Raw genomic sequence first — 20,977 nt, 5'->3', positions numbered from 1 at the left:
GAGCTCCGTGTAAAAGAAGGCCGAGTTCATGCACCAATAAAGCGCATTCTTTCAAGTGCAGTGGGCAAACAGTAATGTAGCTATGCAGATGCGCTTGAAAAAGTCCGGGAGCGCTGACTGCGCGGCAACGCATAATGGCTGTTAGGTTATCCTCCCTTCTTCCATTAAAGAGTTGCAAACAGAAACAGTAAATTATTTCATACTGGTGCAGTATTCTTCTCGGATTCGATTTTCGTTTATTTGGTGGTGCTTATAAGCGGAGAAAATGACAGGCGATGTCTAAGTTTCTTTTTTTTAATTTCGCGTCCAAATCGCAGCGCCGCTACGTTGGTGCGCCGTCAGTATTCTTTCGAAGGGATATTTTAGCAATTTCGTATGGTTATCATATTTTATTTTCGCCAGAAGAATTTTTTCGAACACTCGCCCTCTAGAACGGCACAAAAGGCCCAACCTAGCCGTTGGTTGAGCCTTTGGTTTATTTAGAATGCAATGCGTTATAGTTGTTTGTGGAAAAATGATTAACTAGTCGTGAACAGAAATTGTAAAGAAAAAAATAATGACATCACGAGGAGCTGTAGAGTGGGAACTTCACCGTGTCGTCGCCACTCGTTCCTTCTTTTTTTTTTTCTCTCTCTCTGTCTTATCTGGCCCACCAAGAATCTTATCTGGTCGCCAATCTTGCGCTCGCGCGAAAGATTGGCGTTCTTTGTATTCCAGCAGTATATACATAGCAATGTAGCTAGCTTAATATCCATCTTTAGCGGCTCTTTAACAGGCAGTCGTTCATGAGATGACAGCTCCGATGTGCGTCATCGGTAAAATGGTGTAAACATCCTCTTCCAGACCGGCTCTCTGACTCTGAGTGCCGCTGAAAACGTATACATATCGCTGTTGTGTGCCATCGCGAGCACACATTCGAAAGCGCTATAAAAGAGTGACAGCGCTCTCTCCGTGAAGCAGTTTGCAACACTCCGAAGAGCTCGTATTCTGACTAGCCAGTGTAGGCAACGAGAACATGCCAGACGACGTTACACGAAGGTCTGGTGGTGATTAAAGTCGGTGTGAGAGAGTCAGCAAGGAATGTAGCGTTTTGCACTGAGTGATGCGCACGGATCAGCCGGTGGCCGCGCAATTATCCCAATTACAACAAACTCTGCGTTCGTGAGTTGTCTTAAAGGACACGATCAATGATCGGCGTAAATTTTTTCCGGAGTTTGGCTACTAATTAACGGCGTTCAGTGGTGCGTGTAGGCGAAAGGAAGAATAGACTCAATGCATCCATCTGCTCTTTTTGCCTAGGCCGGAGCTACACACGCGGGAACTTTCCTACACTCTTCGTCACAGCCCCTCCTTTGTATACATAAATTTTGTTTCACTAAGTTGTATACAAAGGAGAGTTGCTACGAGGGACGACTCTCAGGGATGCTAAAAAAAAAAAAAAGAACAGTCACGAACGTGTTGTCTTTTTGTTGCTTTTCGTTATGAGCCTTCTTTAAGCCTAATCATCGGCGGTACTTTCCTTGAGGTAAGTTTTTCAAAGTATTGCAAGACCACTAAACTTACCTCGAGGCATTCGTCTTCTCTTTCGACAAAACTAATGCCGGCGGAGTTTCCTCTAAGTTACGATAATTAAGCCGGCAAGCTCGTCTACACGCGCGCGTAACGCTATTAGGATGGCCATGCCTTTTTTGTCGATAACTTGTTCCCGACTATAGTGAAATTGTTTTTCGAGCGGACTCGCGCCCAAAAGAGTCATCGACGCGTCTTGTTCCTGCTGGGCGGCAGCGCCGTACACTGAAACGCACGACTACGGCGATCGCCATCTTGGTTTATGTTCATGGACGCCGCAATGCTGAGCAGTAGTAATAAGTGTCTTCTCAAGTTTTTACGCGTGGTGGCATCCAGTTAACGACCTTCTGAGCCACGCCTATCACGTGATTGGCTCTGACTAACACTCCCAAGACTTGGTTAATGTTAATGTGCACAACTGCTCAAGAAAGCGCATGGAGGTACACCGGCATGGTGTGCAATGCGGAGGCTGTTGGTTCAGCTGCCACCGGCGGTAAGTTGCCTTTTCTTCCATTTTCATTTCCATTTTTGTTGCATTAAGAAACCGAAGTGCAACGAAAAATCAACCAACAACAACAACGACGACGACGACGACACCAACAGAAGTTAATTTCTCCTATCATTTCTTTGACTTCAGTGTCACCTGAGGCTATTGCTTCGCTTGATAGCTTTAACAACGACAAGCCTGTTAGTTTCTCAGATTATCATCATTTATTGTCCCGTTAAAGACCCCTGCTTGGGGTATTACATAGGAGGTGGGGGAGGGGCAGTACATATACAAAATACACTAAAATTGGTCTAACACTTGTGCATCCGTCCTTTTGAACGCTTAGGAATGAGCCGTATTATTGTGCACTCTTTAGTCATTACATGTATTAGCTCTCGTGTTAATGGCTCACGATCTATCTAAAGGCTATCTAGTGATTCCTCGAAATCGTATATATAGCGCTACAGGCGCTGGGCACCTGCCGGTACGATTACGCCATTAGCGGGGTGAGCGAACGCGGACAAAGGCTTAAGGCACGGGCAGACGGAACACAACTCTGTCGTTGTTTGCGGGCGCCGTGGCACCCTGCCAAGGACGCTGAAACGAGTGACCTGCCAGCCGTGTCCCAATCGGAAGTAATCGTACCACGTCTACGAAACGCAAGTACGAAACGGCAGCGAAAAGACGCACGGAGAAGCATGGCGCAGTTCAGTTTCCAAACGTCGGTGGCCTCTTCTCCTGAACTTTTTCCGACGCTTAATTTAACGCACTCCGAGAGCGCAATTCGAGCTGATATATATACGGTATTGGTGCCGCTCACCCCTGGACCATCAACGTTCCAGGAAGGACGCTACCTGCCTGGCGACTGTCATCGGCACAGAAGCGTAACCTCGACACACTCTCCAGACTTACGTCAGGGAAGACGGGCCTCACGGTCCAACTGCAAAGTGCCAACGAACGCTCTTGCCCCTTCAACGCCCATGACAACAGACACGAGCGTTGTGGCCCCCGCACATCAGTGCTTCGCACTGCAGAAATCTTACAGTAGCTACACGGCTCGGCGAATCAAACGCGATACTCGAAGCGCATGGCTACCTGCACTTTTTGTCCCACCGGTGGGCGCTGGGGACACTGAGCCGACGCGTTGTGGCACGCGACGAAAGGGAAAGCCTTTGTGACGTCTCTTCATTTGGCGCGCCAACGATCGCCGAGCTCCGGCCCTCTGAGGTCCGATTATCGCGTTCCAATCGCTGAGCGCTGTATACGTTTGAACAACCGCATCCGCAGAGAGATTTGCAGGAACAAAGACTCTCTCTGTGAGCGCCATCAAAAAGCCCCAGCTTATTGCACCTGTCGTGACGGCTACGTACGGGGATGGGCCTGTCACATCGGCTCTACACACCTGCGTTTCTAGCACTGGACTCTCGGCAGCCCGGCGACACGCTCACTGCGAGGCGAACGGAACAAATACCTTTGCAAGGCATTCGTCCCATCCTGTGGGGACAAGAGGTCAGCTCAGGTATACGACTCTTGAAAATACCGCCTCTGCGACCTAGACCCGACAAAGTAGACGGTTGACAACACCCAAAGCGCCCGCCGGACGAGGTCAAGATGGCACAGAAGGATGCCATCCTGACTTTCATCGACCAGGCAGGGTATATCAACTAAGGCGCAATCCTTGTCCCTCGAAATCTGACGCATTAACCCCTCCGTCCGCGGAAGACTCCGTGTTAAGAGCGGACAACTGCAACATCTTATATAGTTCAACAACGAAATTTGTGGTCGTCGTCATTACGAGCCTCTTCTACAGGGCGAAAGATCGTGCCGAGAATACAGTTGTGACCAAAACGCTGGCGTCGATAAGTACAACAAAATCTGTTTGCACGTCAAGCAACTTCGGACACGTGGCAAGGCATAGATGGAAGCTTTTATTGAACCATGTGCGGGCCTTGGAAACGAAGTCACAGCGTGCATGATGGCCAGCCAGCGTCGGTGACTTGGCGAGTTTTTAGTCACTTCAACGACAACTTCGCTTTATTGAGTTTCAGCGACCTTTCTGTGACGTCAATAGCCAGTAAATTAGTGCCCTGGTAGAATTCTTAATTCAAGCGTGTTTGACCAATTTCGATGCCTCACTCCCCCATATTTGCGTCGCCATTTGCCAGTACTTCCAAAGAAATGCCAAACAGCGTATTGTGAGCCATCTGTGTGCATGAAAACTATTTTTTTCTACAAGCGAAGCGCATGCACAGTCTTGAAATCTGATATCTCTTTAAAAAACCAGGGTTGTACGGCTTTTCCAAGTTTCATCCGCCGACTCGCCGAGGCAGGAGGTAACTTAAAGATTTTATTTAAAGTTAAAAACAAACAAGGAAGACGCTTAGGAACAATTAAAACGTGAAAAAAAAGATGGAAATTCCGAGCAAGTCATCAATCTCACCATCAATAATTTTTTACTGTTCTTACAGTGTTTTCTTTTATTTCCGTTCGTTTTGCTCGATTTTACGCGTGCCTGGTTGAATGCAGTCGTCCAGGCTTTGCCAGTCAAGCCCAACGTCGCTTTGATAGGCCTGGTATATGGTATCCGCCCGCATTTTCATTTATATTATTATTATTATTATTATTATTATTATTATTATTATTATTATTATTATTATTATTATTATTATTCAGCAACTTTTCGTTAAAAATGCAGTGTATCGGTCCGCCAGCTGACTTCGGTAGTCGAATCTTGCACCGGCAGCGCTCGAATGCTTCGAAAAAAAAAGAAACCCAGTGTATTCGATGACGAATACAGCTACCAGTCTAGAGCTTTCAAGCTCCAAGAAGTACTATTAAATGCATTGCTGAATTCCACCATGCAGTCAAATTCGCCATCTTGTCAGTTCCGATTGGCTCACGGGGCTGCTACTGCCTCTCTGATTGGCTCAAAGCACCAACATGGCGGCATTTGCCAACTTGGCGGCACTCAGCAGTGTTCAGAGTAGCGTCTCAGGCTAGAAATTCACGCGCGAAACAGAACTCGGCAACACCCGCTGTCATAGCGTGGCTCCGTTACTTTGGACAAAGGCTGTGCGCGTCGTAATTGAAGGTGCGCTTCTAGTTCGCAAACATACTCTACCAACGCACCAGTGAGAGACGCATGAGATAGTACCAACGCTTATTATAGCACCGTTATAAAGCACATATGGGGCAGAAACTTGGTGGTTAACAAAGAAGCGCGAGAACAAGTTAAGGACTTCGCACAAAGAGTGATGGGACGACAAATGTTAGGCGCAACATTAAGAGACGGAAGACAGCAGTGTGGATCAGAGAGCAAACGGGGATAGCCGATATTCTAGTTGACATTCAGAGAAAAAAACTGGAGCTGGGCAGGCCATGTAATGCGTAGAGTAGAGATAACCGATGCACAATCTGTTACAGAATGGGTGCCCAGGGAAGATGTTAGGGTTCGTCGGGCACCACGTGCAGAAAGGAATTTCATCCGACCATCTTCGTCGAAATGAGGCATGACTTCTCCTGCGATGGTTGGCGTCCCGCACCACGTGCAGAAAGAACTTTCTCTCACCTGACCTTCTTTCACCAGGCCTCGTCGAAAGGAAGCGTGACTTCCTGATTCGCCACGACCATTTTGAGTGTGCCGGAAGCCCCGCAGTGTACAGGCCTCTTTTGTGTGTGTGCGTGTGCGTGCGTGTGTGTGCGTGTGCGTGTGCGTGTGCGTGCGTGTGTGTGTGTGTGTGTGTGTGTGTGTGTGTGTGTGTGTGTGTGTGTGCGTGTGTGCGTGCGAGTTTAGAGAGACCCTTTCCTCGAACAAACTACAGAACTTCCCCGAATCCTCACTGCGCAGAAGAGACAGACAGGCGTCTACAATTCCAGGAGGCGGGACGACCTCCTCCTTGCAGCAGGATCGGTATAACCAGAGGAGGAGGGGCCCTCTTTGTGTGCCGGTCACGTGACGTCCACGGAAGCAAGATCCCGCCCACGATTGTAGAGAGCCTACTTAAGGGGCTCCGAAATGTACTTTTGAACACTTCACGCTCTTCTCATTTTATTTCACCAACTTTCGAATAAACCGTGCAAGTTTCACACTTGAAATCGTCTCGCCCTTGGTTGGTCGTCATGGTCTACCGGATGCCTGCAGCCCGTCGACAACGCCACGCTACCCAATAAGTAACGTCGGTCGAGCTTCGATAGGCAGGCGCCGCTACTACTCGGCAGCAGTACGATACGATACCCTTCTTGAGTAGGCAACAAAGGGAAGCGCAGCGGAGGACGGCAGAAAATTAAGTGGGGTGAGGAAATGAGCAAATTTGCAGACGCAAGCTGGAATCAGCTAGCGCAAGAGAGGGGTAATTGGAGATTGCCGGAAGAGGCCTTCGTTCTGCCAGTGTACATAAATATAGGCTGGTGACGATGAATATGATGATGACGATGATGATGATGATGATGATGATGATGATGATGATGATGATGAAACATTTGCACACACTAGGGTCCGTATTCACTAACATTCAATCAGGTTTATCTTACGTTTGCGGCAACTGACCACCACAAAAAAAGGTCTCCTTTTCTTCTTTCTTCTTCAATTACTCAATCTCGTCGATAGTCAATGCCTCTCACCAATGACGTCAGAAAAAGGGCTGCTTATGAAAAAGGAAACCAGTCCATGGGTACTCGTGTGCGCCGAACCTATCGAATTGTACGAGGAGCGCAGTCCGGCTGTCAGTTCATCTACCAATTGATTTATAATAATAATAATAATAATAATAATAATAATAATAATAATAATAATAATAATAATAATAATAATAATAATAATAATAATAATAATAATAATAATAATAATAATAATAATAATAATAATAACTTTATTTCCATCTACTTGATGGAGGAGGCTGCAAGTAAAAGCTGCTCCAGTAGAGGCAGCTTGACGAGGCCCGCAGCCCCCTTACAGAATATTCGGCAACAATTCCTACATGCAAACACATATGCATTATACATATATATACCCACATGTACCCACATACGCGCATATACACATGCATATACATCGTATGTACATACAAAGCCACTGGTGTCCAGATCAAAAATACTTAGGTAGCTTGTAAACGAGAAGAAAAGGGGTTAACCGAGGGGCCCGATTTTTTTTTAGTCATATCATAAGAAGCCAACAAACACTGGCACCAAAGACAACATACGGGAAATTACTTGCGCTTAATAAGTGAAATCAAACCCTCGCACCAACCACCAGGTAGCTTGTGTAGTTCTCATGGTGAATACAAATGAAATAAGTAGACGCCGCTGAACATATATATGTATATATACGTATATACACATGCATTCATATACCCGTATATACATGGACACTCATATGCATACTCAAATATATATATATATATATATATATATATATATATATATATATATATATATATATATATATATATATATATATATATATATATATATATACTTCCTATACATATTAACCGACAGGAAGTACACTTAACCAGTAACTTAAAAATTCTGCACATACAAGTCTCTCAGTTGTTGGGCCATTATTTGCGTGACATCACCGCCTAGGTTATTATATGTATTTAGAAGCATTAGCATTGTGTATGATAGCATTTCCCTTAATAATTTGTTCTGGGTGTGACCACCCGCCACATTTCTTTATGACGAGTCACATAAGATTTGTCATTGAGTTCGAGGCTACAAAGTTCTCGTAGAAAGGAGCAGTTCAGTTTTACTTCCCGCCTAAACGCAGTTGTTAACTTGTACTGGTATAACTTTAACACAGAAATTATGTTGGCTTCCTGAAATAAGCTTATAGTATACGAGTTGAACAGGACATTAAAGAGCAGCCGAACAAACTTATTTTGCATGACAAGTAAGTTATGCAAATTAACAAATTAGTTGTACCCCATACCAATAAGCAATAATAGAGGTAAGAATAAAGAAAGAGAGTTATAAATGAGAAGTTTAACTTTAAACCGCAACAGCTATTTACATTTACAGCTATTCACAGCACGTCATGCCAATACTCTAGATAAATGGATTGTGAGAGCGTCAATATTTTCGTCCCAAAGCATATTACTCGAAAACGTTACTCCGAGAGTTCTCATACAAGTAGCCATTTCTATTGTTCTATCCCCATAAATAATGTTAACATTTTAATTCACTGGCTTGTTTTTAGGCCTAAAGAGCACAGCTTTGTTTTTTTTAATATTTATTTCTAATTGGTTCATTATTGACCAAACCCTCAGCTTAGAGAGCATGAGGTTCGTTTAATACTCAATATCTGAACAGTTTGTTCCTGAAGTAAGTACACCGGCGTCATCAGCATAATAAATAAGAATAAGGAATAAGAATATTCTTTTAACATTATGTTCCGACAACAAAACTAATCTCACAGTCGCCTTTCTGGCTGCACATTCATTCATTCATTCATTCATTCATTCATTCATTCATTCATTCATTCATTTTAAGACGAGCCACTGCTTCTGATTTAGAATTGGGTTTCGCCATTCTGTGGTTTCCCCGCGAGAAACGCACCGAAATCCAAATTCAGTCGTTGCACGATTTCACAAGAAATCGGGCTCGCTCACACGCTGCGTGCGTCCAAAGACCGAAACGGTTCCGCGCTTTTACAGCGCACGCTCCTAAGCGCTTTTCTCGCTCGGGTGAGCCAGGCAATCTCGCAGCGCGGGATGAAGCCGTCTTGAGACTTCGTCGCACCAACCACCAGTTCGTCGACCTGTGCGCTGGAACGCATTTCGGCGCTTGCTTGAGGCAACACAACAGCTGCCACCAAACAAACAAACAAACAAACAAACAAACAAACAAACAAACAAACAAACAAACAAACAAACAAACAAACAAACAAACAAACAAACAAACAAACAAACAAACAAAACAAAATAAACAAGCAAACAAGCAAACAAACAAAACAAACAAGCAAACACACAAACAAACAAACAAACAGTAACTTTGCGACAGAGCGGCCTCGGGGGGATGCACCTGACGGCATGCACACTGTGGTGGCGGCGAGCGAGGGAAGTGCATGCGCTTGCTTATGCTTGCGGGCCGTTGAACCCGAACAGCAACGCAGGAACAGCGGCGGCGGCGTTGCGTGCGACTAGTGCGTCGCGGCCCGATGTTGTTTGCGCGCGCGTTTGTTTTTCGGGGGCGCGGGACGGGAGGGGGGAAGGAAGGTGATCACGCTGCGCTCACCGCTCGCAGGAAGATTAGGAAAAACAGCGTGGCCACGCAGCTCGTCTGGCGCGCAAAGTGCTGCGCACCGCAATGCCGGCCGACTCCACGAAGAACGGCACCGCGATGGCTGCCGCCACTGTTATAGAAGAGAGCGAGGAATGACTTTTCCAATGACACCAATTCCGGAATTATTAAAACCCCATTCTTTCTGTTCGAGAGTGTCTTGCATGATATCTCCCCATACGCCTAACTCCGTGAGACGGGCGAGGTGAGAGAGAAAGGCAGAGAGGTCAGCTTGACGTTGACGTCCTCCATGCTCCTGTTTTGTGCTCGGAAGGAAGGGGAGGCAAGGATGAACATGAAAAACGACGGTGAGGACAAGCCGTATAGGATACGAACATATAGTCACGTCACTCCCTGTATATATAGGTCGTGTCCGGAGGGATCATTCTCAGTCGCGTGTCTCTCAGAAAGCACTGGAGCTTGCAAACTGTAAGGACAACGCACACTCGCTAACAATCGTCATAACCATATTCGGGATGCTTGGGAAGACGGTTAAATGACTACAGTATAAACCTCGCGGTCCAAGCGGGGCACACATGTGGGGATACGGACAATTGAGGAGCGTGTGAGCAACGGCGAATCATATATTATTGCGGTGCAGGTTACCTGCGAATCGTGCAAGATAACAGAAAATAAAGGTGCACGACGTGACAACGCTATCAGCCTCGTTACGAAGGGTAATACTACACATACACAATTCGAGCACCGCGAAGCATGGAGGCAGGGCACCGGTTCAAACGCCGGTGCACGCACGCACGCACGCACACACACACACACACACACACACACATATATATATATATATATATATATATATATATATATATATATATATATATATATATATATATATATATATATATATACCTTATTTCATACTTTATCACCATTCCACGCTTCACGAAGACTTCTTTTCACCACCCCCTGCAGTTTTCCCGCGCCGTGACCACGCTAACAAAGTAAAACGCATAATGTGCCGCTCGTCGCTCTACGCAAAATCATTTATTCCTCGCACAATAATAGAATGGAATAACCTACCATCACGCATAGCTACTGAAGTTAGCCTACCATCTTTCCAAACTTTGTTGCAAGAAAACGGTTAGTGGCAGCAGATTAGATATTACTAATGCCTATATGCACATATTAACATATGTAAAATGTTCTCGTGTTTTCATGACTAAGTGCATTTACCCCTTGTTCATATCTATATATTTTATGTTCCTTGTGTGTAGTTTATTTTATGTAGTTTTATTTCTTGTGTATATTTCATGTTTGTACCCCCCCCCCCCCTATGTAATACCCTCATGTGAGGGCCCTTAGGGGTAATGTAAATAATAAAAAAATATATATATAAACTCCGTATTGTGGGAGTGTTGCGGCCCTCCAATCTTCGTCACGGGACCGAAACGCATCTCTCAAAGTTAAGAGCAAGCGACTGCTTGCCAAAGTGGCACGTACTCGCTACGCTGCAAAACGTGGCGAAGAACACGGACACTTAGTTACTCGCGGGTTACCGCGAACAAATTGACACAAACCTTCTGTGCGGCCGGAGAAGAACGTTTACAGTTGCTCGGGTGCAGTTGGAAAAAAAAAATTGCGCACATATCGCTTTTTGCATCGCACTTAATGAAAACGTTTAAACGAGGCTTTCTGCTTTGCCATCGCTGCTGCCCTGCTGCGCTCAGAATAACAGACTGCTGGGATAGTTGGCACTACATACCTTGAGTTAAAGCGCAAGACAGAACGTAGGACAACGGTACATGCTTTCGTTCCCTTCTGTAATGTCCTACGTGCTCTCTTGCGCTTTGCCTCAAGCCCTGGTACGCCATTCGAGAGGAACTAGGGCAATTTATTTTTAACTAAATGGATGATGATGTAGTTATCAAAGAACGCCTTACCGTTCTAGACTGATTTTAATGTTGCTATTTCGTACAGCTGCGACTATAGGGCTAACTGGTATACGCCACGCGGTCCCACTGCGGTCATTCGGTCGCTCAGTGTTGCAAACGCTCGGGCAGTCCGGCATTACAGGAGTTCGAAATTGAGGCCGAGTACAATCAATTAGCACCAGAGGCACGGGAGACCAGGGAAGCGTTTATGATCCAAAAGGGGCGAGAGGTGCCCGGGTCAACCGCCCTTCCGGTGTCTTTCTTTCTCTTTTTTTTTTTTTTTTTTGCCTGATAGCGAGGTCGCTTACCTGGCATATTGACGCATGCGGCGCTATCACTTTTAACTTTCCCCCACCTCCCACCTCTGGCTCGCGTTTTTTTTTACTTGTTGTATGCTTTAACTTATTTTTTCTTTGATTTCGTCTACGTGTTGGTTAGGTTCTGTCAGCGGCGCTTAAATATTGTTCTCTCTTATCGGTCCCCGCACCGTGTATCCAGATGTGTTTTTGCACTGCACCAGTTCGGTTCCTTGGCGTCTCTATGACAGTCACACGTACAATCGCGAGCGAATGTCTGGAGGCTCGCAGCATCAGCGAAAAAAAAAATTTAATTCCTCCAAGCAACACCTGTGCAGCATGGAATTTCTTCAATACATTGCACCGGTCGAACACGCGCACGTGGGCTGCAACACGTGACTCCTGCCGGCAAAATAAGTTGCTCTTTTTTTTTGGGGGGGGGGGGGGGGGGAGGGGCAGAATCACTGATCTTCAAACTTTTGTTCGCGACTGTGCATTTTTTTCTCCTCTCTTCTCAGGTTTTCTAAAGACTTATGTTGTAGCAGCGAGACGGGGAAACCATGTGTACGTGTCAGGCGGACGGGGACGCGCGAACCAGCAGGCCGACCGTGTAACGATCTTGTTAGCCGGAACAGCCGCTATGCCTGACGCGTTGGAGTGTGTTGCCGAGTGTATGTCGGAGCTAATTGACACACGCAGCTTCAAGGACCCTCGCACGCCGGCGGGATATGTACCGCGCTCCCAGAACGATACTCGTGTACTGCATATGAATGCTGCGAGTAAACGAGGCGCGGTAGACCGTGGCAGAGGGTCTTCACTATTAATGACGCGACCATACACGCGTTGAAACTTTCGTTAATGCGTAGGCACGAGCCGTGACTGACTTCACACTCTGTGACGTCGTACACGGTTCTCTCTATGCAGTTCAGTGTTTGACGGAAGCCCGTCTGGTCGGCATGTAAGATGGCGGAAAGGTAGGCGATAACCCGGGGCACTACGTTGCAGTTACCGTTGCCACCAATACAGTTATGGTGAGAACACTGTGAACCCGGCAACCGCAGGATGAAGCAGCGCACATTTGTGCGCGGCCGTCAGGTGTAAACGTTGTTCCGTTCTGCTCCCGTTGATGCAGTCAGCGCAGAGACGGCGACGTAAACTTCGTCTAGTTCTTAGCGACTCTCGAAACTTGGCGGCTAACGAGGAAATGTGAAAGGACGGACAACGAAGCTGTCTATGGAAAGGAGGACGGTATAGACGTAACGTTAAGAGATTGAAATAGAGCTCTGCGGATTAGGATATCAAAGGCAGGTGGATGTCATTTCGGTGACGAATAAGAGAAAGAAGCAGACTCAGGCAAGTCACGTGATACGGGAGAGGAATAACCGCTGCTCTACTGGAGCTGTCCCCTCCCCTGGAGCTCTACTGAGCTCCAGGGGAGAGTTATTAGTAGAGTTTGCGGAACAGAATAATATGCGGATAATGAATACCTTCTTCCGCAAGCGGGATAGCCGAAAGTGGACGTGGAGGAGCCCGAACGGCGAGACTAGAAATGAAATAGACTTCATACTCTGCGCTAACCCTGGCATCATACAAGATGTGGACGTCCTCGGCAAGGTGCGCTGCAGTGACCACAGGATGATAAGAACTCGAATTAGCCTAGACCTGAGGAGGGAACGGAAGAAACTGGTACATAAGAAGCCGATCAATGAGTTAGCGGTAAGAGGGAAAATAGAGGAATTCCAGATCAAGCTACAGAACAGGTATTTGGCTTTAACTCAGGAAGAGGACCTTAGTGTTGAAGCAATGAAAGACAATCTTGTGGGCATCATTAAGGAGTGTGCAATGGAAGTCGGTGGTAACTCCGTGAGGCAGGATACCAGTAAACTATCGCAGGAGACGAACGATCTGATCAAGAAACGCCAATGTATGAAAGCCTCTAACCCTACAGCTAGAATAGAACTGGCAGAACTATCGAAGTTAACCAACAAGCGTAAGACAGCTGACATAAGGAAGTATAATATGGACAGAATTGAACATGCTCTCAGGAATGGAGGAAGCCTAAAAGCAGTGAAGAAGAAACTAGGAATTGGCAAGAATCAGATGTATGCGTTAAGAGACAAAGCCGGCAATATCATTACTAATATGGATAAGATAGTTCAAGTGGCTGAGGAGTTTAATAGAGATTTATACAGTACCAGTGACACCCACGACGATAATGGAAGAGAAAATAGTCTAGAGGAATTCGAAATCCCATAGGTAACGCCGGAAGAAGTAACGAAAGCCTTGGGAGATATGCAAAGGGGGAAGGTAGCTGGGGAGGACAGGTAACAGCAGATTTATTGAAGGATGGTGGACAGATTGTTCTAGAGAAACTGGCCACCCTGTATACGCAATGCCTCATGACCTCGAGCGTACCGGAATCTTGGAAGAACGCTAATACAATCCTAATCCATAAGAAAGGGGACGCCAAAGACTTGAAAAATTATAGACCGATCAGCTTACTATCAGTTGCCTACAAACTATTTACCAAAGTAATCGCAAATAGAATCAGGAACACCTTAGACTTCTGTCAAGCAAAGGACCAGGCAGGATTCCGTAAAGGCTACTCAAAAATAGACCATATTGACACTATCAATAGGTGATAGAGAAATGTGCGGAATATAACCAACCCTTATATATAGATTTCATTGATTACGAGAAAGCGTTTGATTCTGTCGAAACCTCAGCAGTCATGGAGGCATTACGGAACCAGCGTGTACACGAGCCATATGTAAAAATACTAAAAGATATCTACAGCGGCTCCACAGCCACCGTAGTCCTCCATAAAGAAAGCAACAAAATCCCAATAAAGAAAGGCGTCAGGCAGGGAGATACGATCTCTCCAATGCTATTCACAGCGTGTTTACAGGAGGTATTCAGAGACCTGGATTGGGAAGAATTGGGGATAAAAGTTAATGGAGAATACCTTAGTAACTTGAGATTCGCTGATGATATTGCCTTGCTAAGTAACTCAGGGGACCAATTGCAATGCGTGCTCACTGACGTGGAGAGGCAAAGCAGAAGAGTGGGTCTAAAAATTAATCTGCAGAAAACTAAAGTAATGTTTAACAGTCTCGGAAGAGAACAGCAATTTACAATAGGTAGCGAGGCACTGGAAGTGGTAAGGGAATACATCTACTTAGGGCAGGTAGTGACGGCGGATCCGGATCATGAGAAGGAAATAATCAGAAGAATAAAAATGGGCTGGGGTGCGTTTGGCAGGCATTCTCAGATCATGAACAGTAGGTTGCCGTTATCCTTCAAGAGAAAAGTGTATAATAGCTGTGTGTTACCAGTACTCACCTACGGGGCAGAAACCTGGAGGCTTACGAAAAGGGTTCTACTCAAATTGAGGACGGCGCAACGAGCTATGGAAAGAAGAATGATAGGTGTAGCATTGAGGGATAAGAAAAGAGCAGATTGGGTGAGGGAACAAACGCGAGTTAATGATATCTTAGTTGAAATCAAGAAAAAGAAATGGGCATGGGCAGGACATGTGATGAGCAGGGAAGATAACCGATGGTCATTAAGTGTTACGGACTGGATTCCAAGGGAAGGGAAGCGTAGCAGGGGGCGGCAGAAAGTTAGGTGGGCGGATGAGATTAAGAAGTTTGCAGGGACGACATGGCCACAATTAGTGCATGACCGGGGTTGTTGGAGAAGTATGGGAGAGGCCTTTGCCCTGCAGTGGGCGTAACCAGGCTGCTGCTGCTGCTGCTGCTGCTACTGATGATGATGATGATGATGATGATGATGATGATTATGATGATACTGGAGCTGCAGAACGGACGTAAGCGAAAGAAAATGGAAGGATAACCTCAGAGTACTGCACGTATGAAGTACTAATGTGATAATGCGATCGTGATAACGACGACGACTAGCGCGCGTGCAAATTGCACGCACGAGCGTTTGTGCATTCTATCCGTCCCCTAAAAAACGCGGCTGCCGGGCTCGGGACTTAGAACCTCGCAATTTCGCGCTGTTACATGCAGGGCGCCATAGACCACCGAGCCACAGGATGACTTTTCTATATATTTTTTTTTTGCATATAACTCAGGACGGGGTGAGAGGGATGGGACCCCTCGTACATTATATTGGACATGTTGCCTTTAATCGTGTTTAATATTAATTGGGAAGTGTCTGAGCGAGGTGTTTATGGAGGTCATAAAATCAGAAGCCTGCGGAACTTCAAGGATTTCGTTTACCCAGGATCGTGCCGTCAGCTTTTGTGAAGATCCACTGCAATTTCATTGCGACCGTTGTGTCGTCAAAGACGACGATAAGCCTCCGCGCTGCACATTTCTAATACCGCAATGCGACAAGAAAATACGATATGTAGCATCGACACGCCAATCCACCACACCTTGTTTACTCTTAATTTCTCGATTTGGGCAAAGAAAATAGTTTTTTTTCCATAATAGGAACGCGAGGAAATAATTGCTATTTTTTTTTCAGGTACAGCCGTCCGCGAAAATATGTATGCTACTCTGCGCCTTCACCATAAATGTTGTTCGGTTATGTCCTGAGACACACACACACACACGCGCAGCACGCGAGATCTCGGAGAACGCCCGTATTTCTTAACAGACTCGTCTTTCTCATTAAAAAAAAAAAAATATGGGAAAGGTTTGCCACATCATCGAAAATGTGCGAATGGGGCACGAAAGTAATATTACATGAACCGACGTATCGACAATAGCAAAGGATACGAGTGCGGGAAACAGCAACGTGGCTATTGGGACGATGGAGAGGGAGCTAGCTGCGTAACTATACAGAACACCAAATAATGAAAGCAGAATAGAGAAGTTTTGTAATACGTCCGAGCACTGCAATCCTGCTGTTCGAAACCGTATGATGCTCTGAACGCCGTGCTTTAGGAGAAAATTTGCTCATCACGACTCGTTCGTACCGTCTGGAGAGATAGAGGAAAGGCAGGAAGTTCAACCAGACGATCGTTCGGTTTGCTACCATACACTGGGAGTAAAGGAAAGGGGAATAGAAAGAGAAAAAGAAGGCAGTAGTTCTGCGGAAACCCGCAAGGTGGATAGAAGTAATTAATAAATTAATAATTAAGTAAATTATTAAGAAGCATTAATAATTAATTATTACTTCTCTCCACCTTGCGGGTTTCCGCAGAACTGCTACGTCAAACACTTGCCTTTGCTTCGTGTGTTGTCGACAAATTCGATTTCGCCCTGCCATTTGCTAGCCGCCTGGTTAGCTCAGATGGTGGAGCGGCTGCCCCGGAAAGGCGGTGGTCCCGGGTTAGAGTCCCGGATCAGGACGAATTTTTCTTCAACTCTGAGGCTTTTCTTTCGCGGAACCCGTATGGGTTTCATTTGTAGTAGTTGCTACGAACGGGTGGATGTCTGATTTTCCCTTTATTAGGAAAAGAAGGAGAGCGTGAGCATTGGAAATATCGCAGAAGCAATAGAGTGCCTGTCCTGCGTTTTTCTCGGCTGTTCGTGTGTGTCTTATTGTGCGCTTATTTTTCGTCGATCTGCAATGCACCATCTAGCCCGTCTGCAGATGTCATTAAAATAGAGCATGTTTTTTTAAAATGTTAAAGTACCCGCATAGAGGTGAACAATTGTGTAATTACTCTGTCAGGTTAAGAAGAAACGATAATTAGTTTAGACTGAAAAAAATATTCTTTCAAAACTGTATTCTCGCTAATCTAGCGGTAATAGGCTTTATTAGAATAGGAAATGAAGGTCCAAGTTTCATTCTTTTTTTTATGACACGGCAAAATCCCACCGCCTGCACGTCATTGTAACGCCACTAATTTAATGCATCCTTTAGCATTTCGGCCATTTTAGCTCAGTAAGAGTTCTTGAAACTTACTGAGTTTCTGGCTGCTTTAGAACACAACGCGTATACAGTCCGTCTTTGTCGATAAAAGATCAACTACGCCGGAGCAGGCGCCGTCAATATCCATGACGTCACGCCGAGCTGGTGCGGGAACTGCAAGGTGGCGTCGCCACCCGTCTTTCGTGTTTGCGTCCTTTAACCAAGCCTCTTCTCGCAGTATTATGAGCGGCTTTGTTTATGTTTTACAAGGGTAACTTACTAATACAGATCACATAATTGCTTAGATCGCAGCTCTTAGGCGCCCGTTCCTGGGGCGAGCGGAGGGGGCGGTGGCGTAACAGAGCGAACGAGCTCATCGAAAGATGAAAGAGCGAACGCGGAGCGGGAGATGAAAGACGCGAGCCGCGAACGGCGGAGACCATGAGAACGGCCCTTTCGGTGACGTGCGCGCGGGGAACTAGTTTCACGAGGACCGGCCCGACCGCTCGATTCGTACTCATACCTAGTCTCAGCCGGACCGCTCGTTTCGTACTATCGTCTGCTTGCGTAAGTTCTCGCTCGCGCTTGTTTGGCTTGCTTGGGTTGTTCCCGAGCTTGTTTGGATTGTCATGGTTGGCAAATGTTTTGCAATCTGGTGGTACGCGCGACGCGAATTGTGTAATACTTTCTGGAAGCGACGCGGCACCTGCGATTGCACTGCAACTTTCGACGAGTCATGCGTAAAAGCCAACGCGCTTGACCAGCAGATCAGATTTTCGACCATCGCCGACTCTCCTACATGCATGCCTCTTTCAAATTCTTTGGCTCAGTATACCGAGAAATGAAAACACGTACAGAGCTGCGCTCAAATTTCGCATTACGGATCGAGTATCGTAATCGTCGGTAATTTTTTTTCTACTTAGCGTCCCTTTAAGTATAGCATGGAAAAAATATGCAAATGAACCTGCGGTGTAAATGTAGTAAAAGACGACTGGAGTTATAGAGTCCGCACAAAGGGACAGCAGGCTGTGAGGTGACGGTATGCGGTGACAGTGACCGACTGTGATTGTATGTCTACGCTCCTTTCTTTATCTCTATACTTTGCTATCACTTTACCTCCCCCTCCCCTCTCTCCCCAGCGTAGAGAAGCAAACCGCATCTTCCCATCTGGTTAACCTCCCTGCCTTTCCCATTTCTTCCGTCTCTCTCTCTCTCTCTCTCTCTCTCTCTCTCTCTTGAAAGTGGTCCTGAGCAGAAAGTTTCTAGCAAAATGGTATGCTACAACCACCGGCTTGGCTTCCATTCTGCATTTGACATAACAACTACAAATAAAAAGCTAATTGTGCAACTTTATTCCTTATTAATACTGATGCCGAACAGCATTCGGTATGCTCAATCGCATTAGGTTATTAGAAAAATGAGTTAGCATAAATGTGCCGCCCCAGAATAACCTTTAGCTGCTGCCAATGACTCTGGGAGTCTGTGCATTTTGCACAGATGAACCTTGTATCTTAAGATATACGACTTAAGATGGTATCTAAGCTACCTTAAGATGAATCTTAAGATGATATCTAAGCGACCTATGCGTATTCAAAAGTGCCCAGCGCCTGTCAATTACAACCTTGGCATTCACACTTCCTATAGTGGGGCACTTAAGAGTAGCGAAGACTTACGCCATGGGGGGCTTGCACCCCAAAGGGCAATAAGAAAGAGTAATTACGAGATACGGAGTCACGATACGCGGAATCAAAAAAGTTAGCGTGACAACGCAGCAACCACGCATAGATCGCGTCCCATGGCCTTCTACGCAGAATGACAAGCAGAAGTGGATAGCAACGATACCCTCAATTGCGAGAGACAGAGAGGGCTCGCCGAAGCGCATTTGTCCGCGCCTTCGCAATTAAACTCTGGAAGGGAAACCGAGTAGCGCCGGTTAGGAAATCTCGAGCGCTCAGTAAATTACGGGAAGCGGGGTGCAAGAGCGCGAGCGGTCGCTGTGCGCGCAGCTGCCAGGACATCCAAGGGATCGCCGCCACTTCCCCCCCCCCCCATCCCCCTTTTGTTTGTTTTTATATTTCGTCCCGTCCCGTCCAGGTTTATTTCCTCTCCTTCGGGCCTACCCCCCCCCCCCCCCCCCCCCCCTCTCTTAGGTCGACGTAACGTTGGCCGGCATTGCACCGAGCCGGCGGAGCGCGCTTCCAGGTTTCGGTCACGTGACCGGCGCTACCGCAGGTTTCCGGACTACCAAGCACGCGCGCGGTCGCTTCTGCCGGATACGCGGCCGTCGTGACGGAGAACCCTGACGCCGTTCTATTCTTTGGCGGCTCTCCGCGATTTCCTCGTCCCGCGCAGCTGGAATAGCGCGCTGCACTGCCCAGAATAACTTGCCCGCACGCCAGAGCGAGCGCGCACAGGCGCCGCCAGAGCCGTAGTCTTGGGCTGTCGACCGCTACGCGCTGCCTCGTTCGCAGACCTGCTGCGCGGAAGGCGAACGAGCGGCGAACAAAGAGGAGGTGGCGGCCACAGTGCGGCACAGGGGTGCGTCGCCCCCTGGTAACACAGCGGTTCAGTATTGGCTCGCTACCAATTGAGACGTCGGCGCCGAGAAAGGCGGCGTTGTCGACGCCGTATCACGTGGACCACCCTGAGAATCATAACTGGTGGGACCGTAACTTGCGATTTATTCGCAAGGTCAAATACAGCCAGGGCGTAAACTCGGGAGGAATTAGAAAGGGGGCGAGTCGCTGTCCATCTTTCCAGCCATTGTTTACGAGTGGTCTGGCGGCCTTTCGCACGAAAAAATTAATCCTTTTTTGACCCTACCCAGTTATATGGGCCATAACTGGTATGGCTGCCATAACTTGCAACTTCTTTGCGAGGTCAAACATAGACAGGGCGTGAAGTAAGGCAACGCCGCACCCTCCGTCGCGAAAATTCACGGGGGACCCGGCCTTACTCTCGGATGCAAAAGTTTGGTCGTTTTAAGAGAGCAAAATCAATATCACAAACGACGACGGTCTATGCAAGAACTGTGGTCAATCACTCAGCGTAGGGTATACCGAACCAGGCGCATTTCTGGCTAACGTCCCGGCGTCTTGCTTTCTCTCTCTCTCTCTCTGTGGTGACAAATTAGTATCGATAAAGGTAGTTAACGTAAAGAGCTACGCTCCAAAAGAAAGAAGAAACACACTTGCATAAAAGTGCGACTGAAATGACTTGCGATTGAAAGTTCCGGCCCCTCCTTCGTACAGCGCTACCAACGCACGCGCTCTTGCTTACCGATAGCCACTGCGAGTACTACACTTTCGCGAATATGCGCTAAGCGAGGCGCAGACATTGTCAGACTTGCAGTGGAAGAAGTAGCTGTGTTTTCTGCGGCGCTGCACTATGGCGCCTTCGAGATCACACTCGGCGAATGGCGGCTGTGGCCTGCGAGATTTCGTTGCACACGTCTGCGTCCTTGTTTGTTTTTGTTTCTTGCGTGATTAGACATATGCGACGCACGGGGCTTGGGGGAAAACGCGGGGAATGCGGGATATGGAAATTCAAGACGATGAGCAACACGAGACCAAGAAGACGAAAGCAGGAGCCAACGTTTCGACTTGTCGAAACGTTGGCTCCTTTTTTCA

General features: G+C 46.8%; 1 protein-coding gene across 1 annotated transcript in view; it reads right to left on the bottom strand.

The window, feature by feature from the left end:
* Window positions 1–20,977, bottom strand: part of LOC142578960 (P protein-like) — a 367,306-nt gene that overhangs the window by 80,002 nt on the left and 266,327 nt on the right. The window lies entirely within an intron of this gene.

This window comes from Dermacentor variabilis, chromosome 4, assembly GCF_050947875.1.
Source record: "Dermacentor variabilis isolate Ectoservices chromosome 4, ASM5094787v1, whole genome shotgun sequence".
NCBI lineage: Eukaryota > Metazoa > Arthropoda > Arachnida > Ixodida > Ixodidae > Dermacentor > Dermacentor variabilis.
This window is presented reverse-complemented; position numbering and strand designations above follow the sequence as displayed.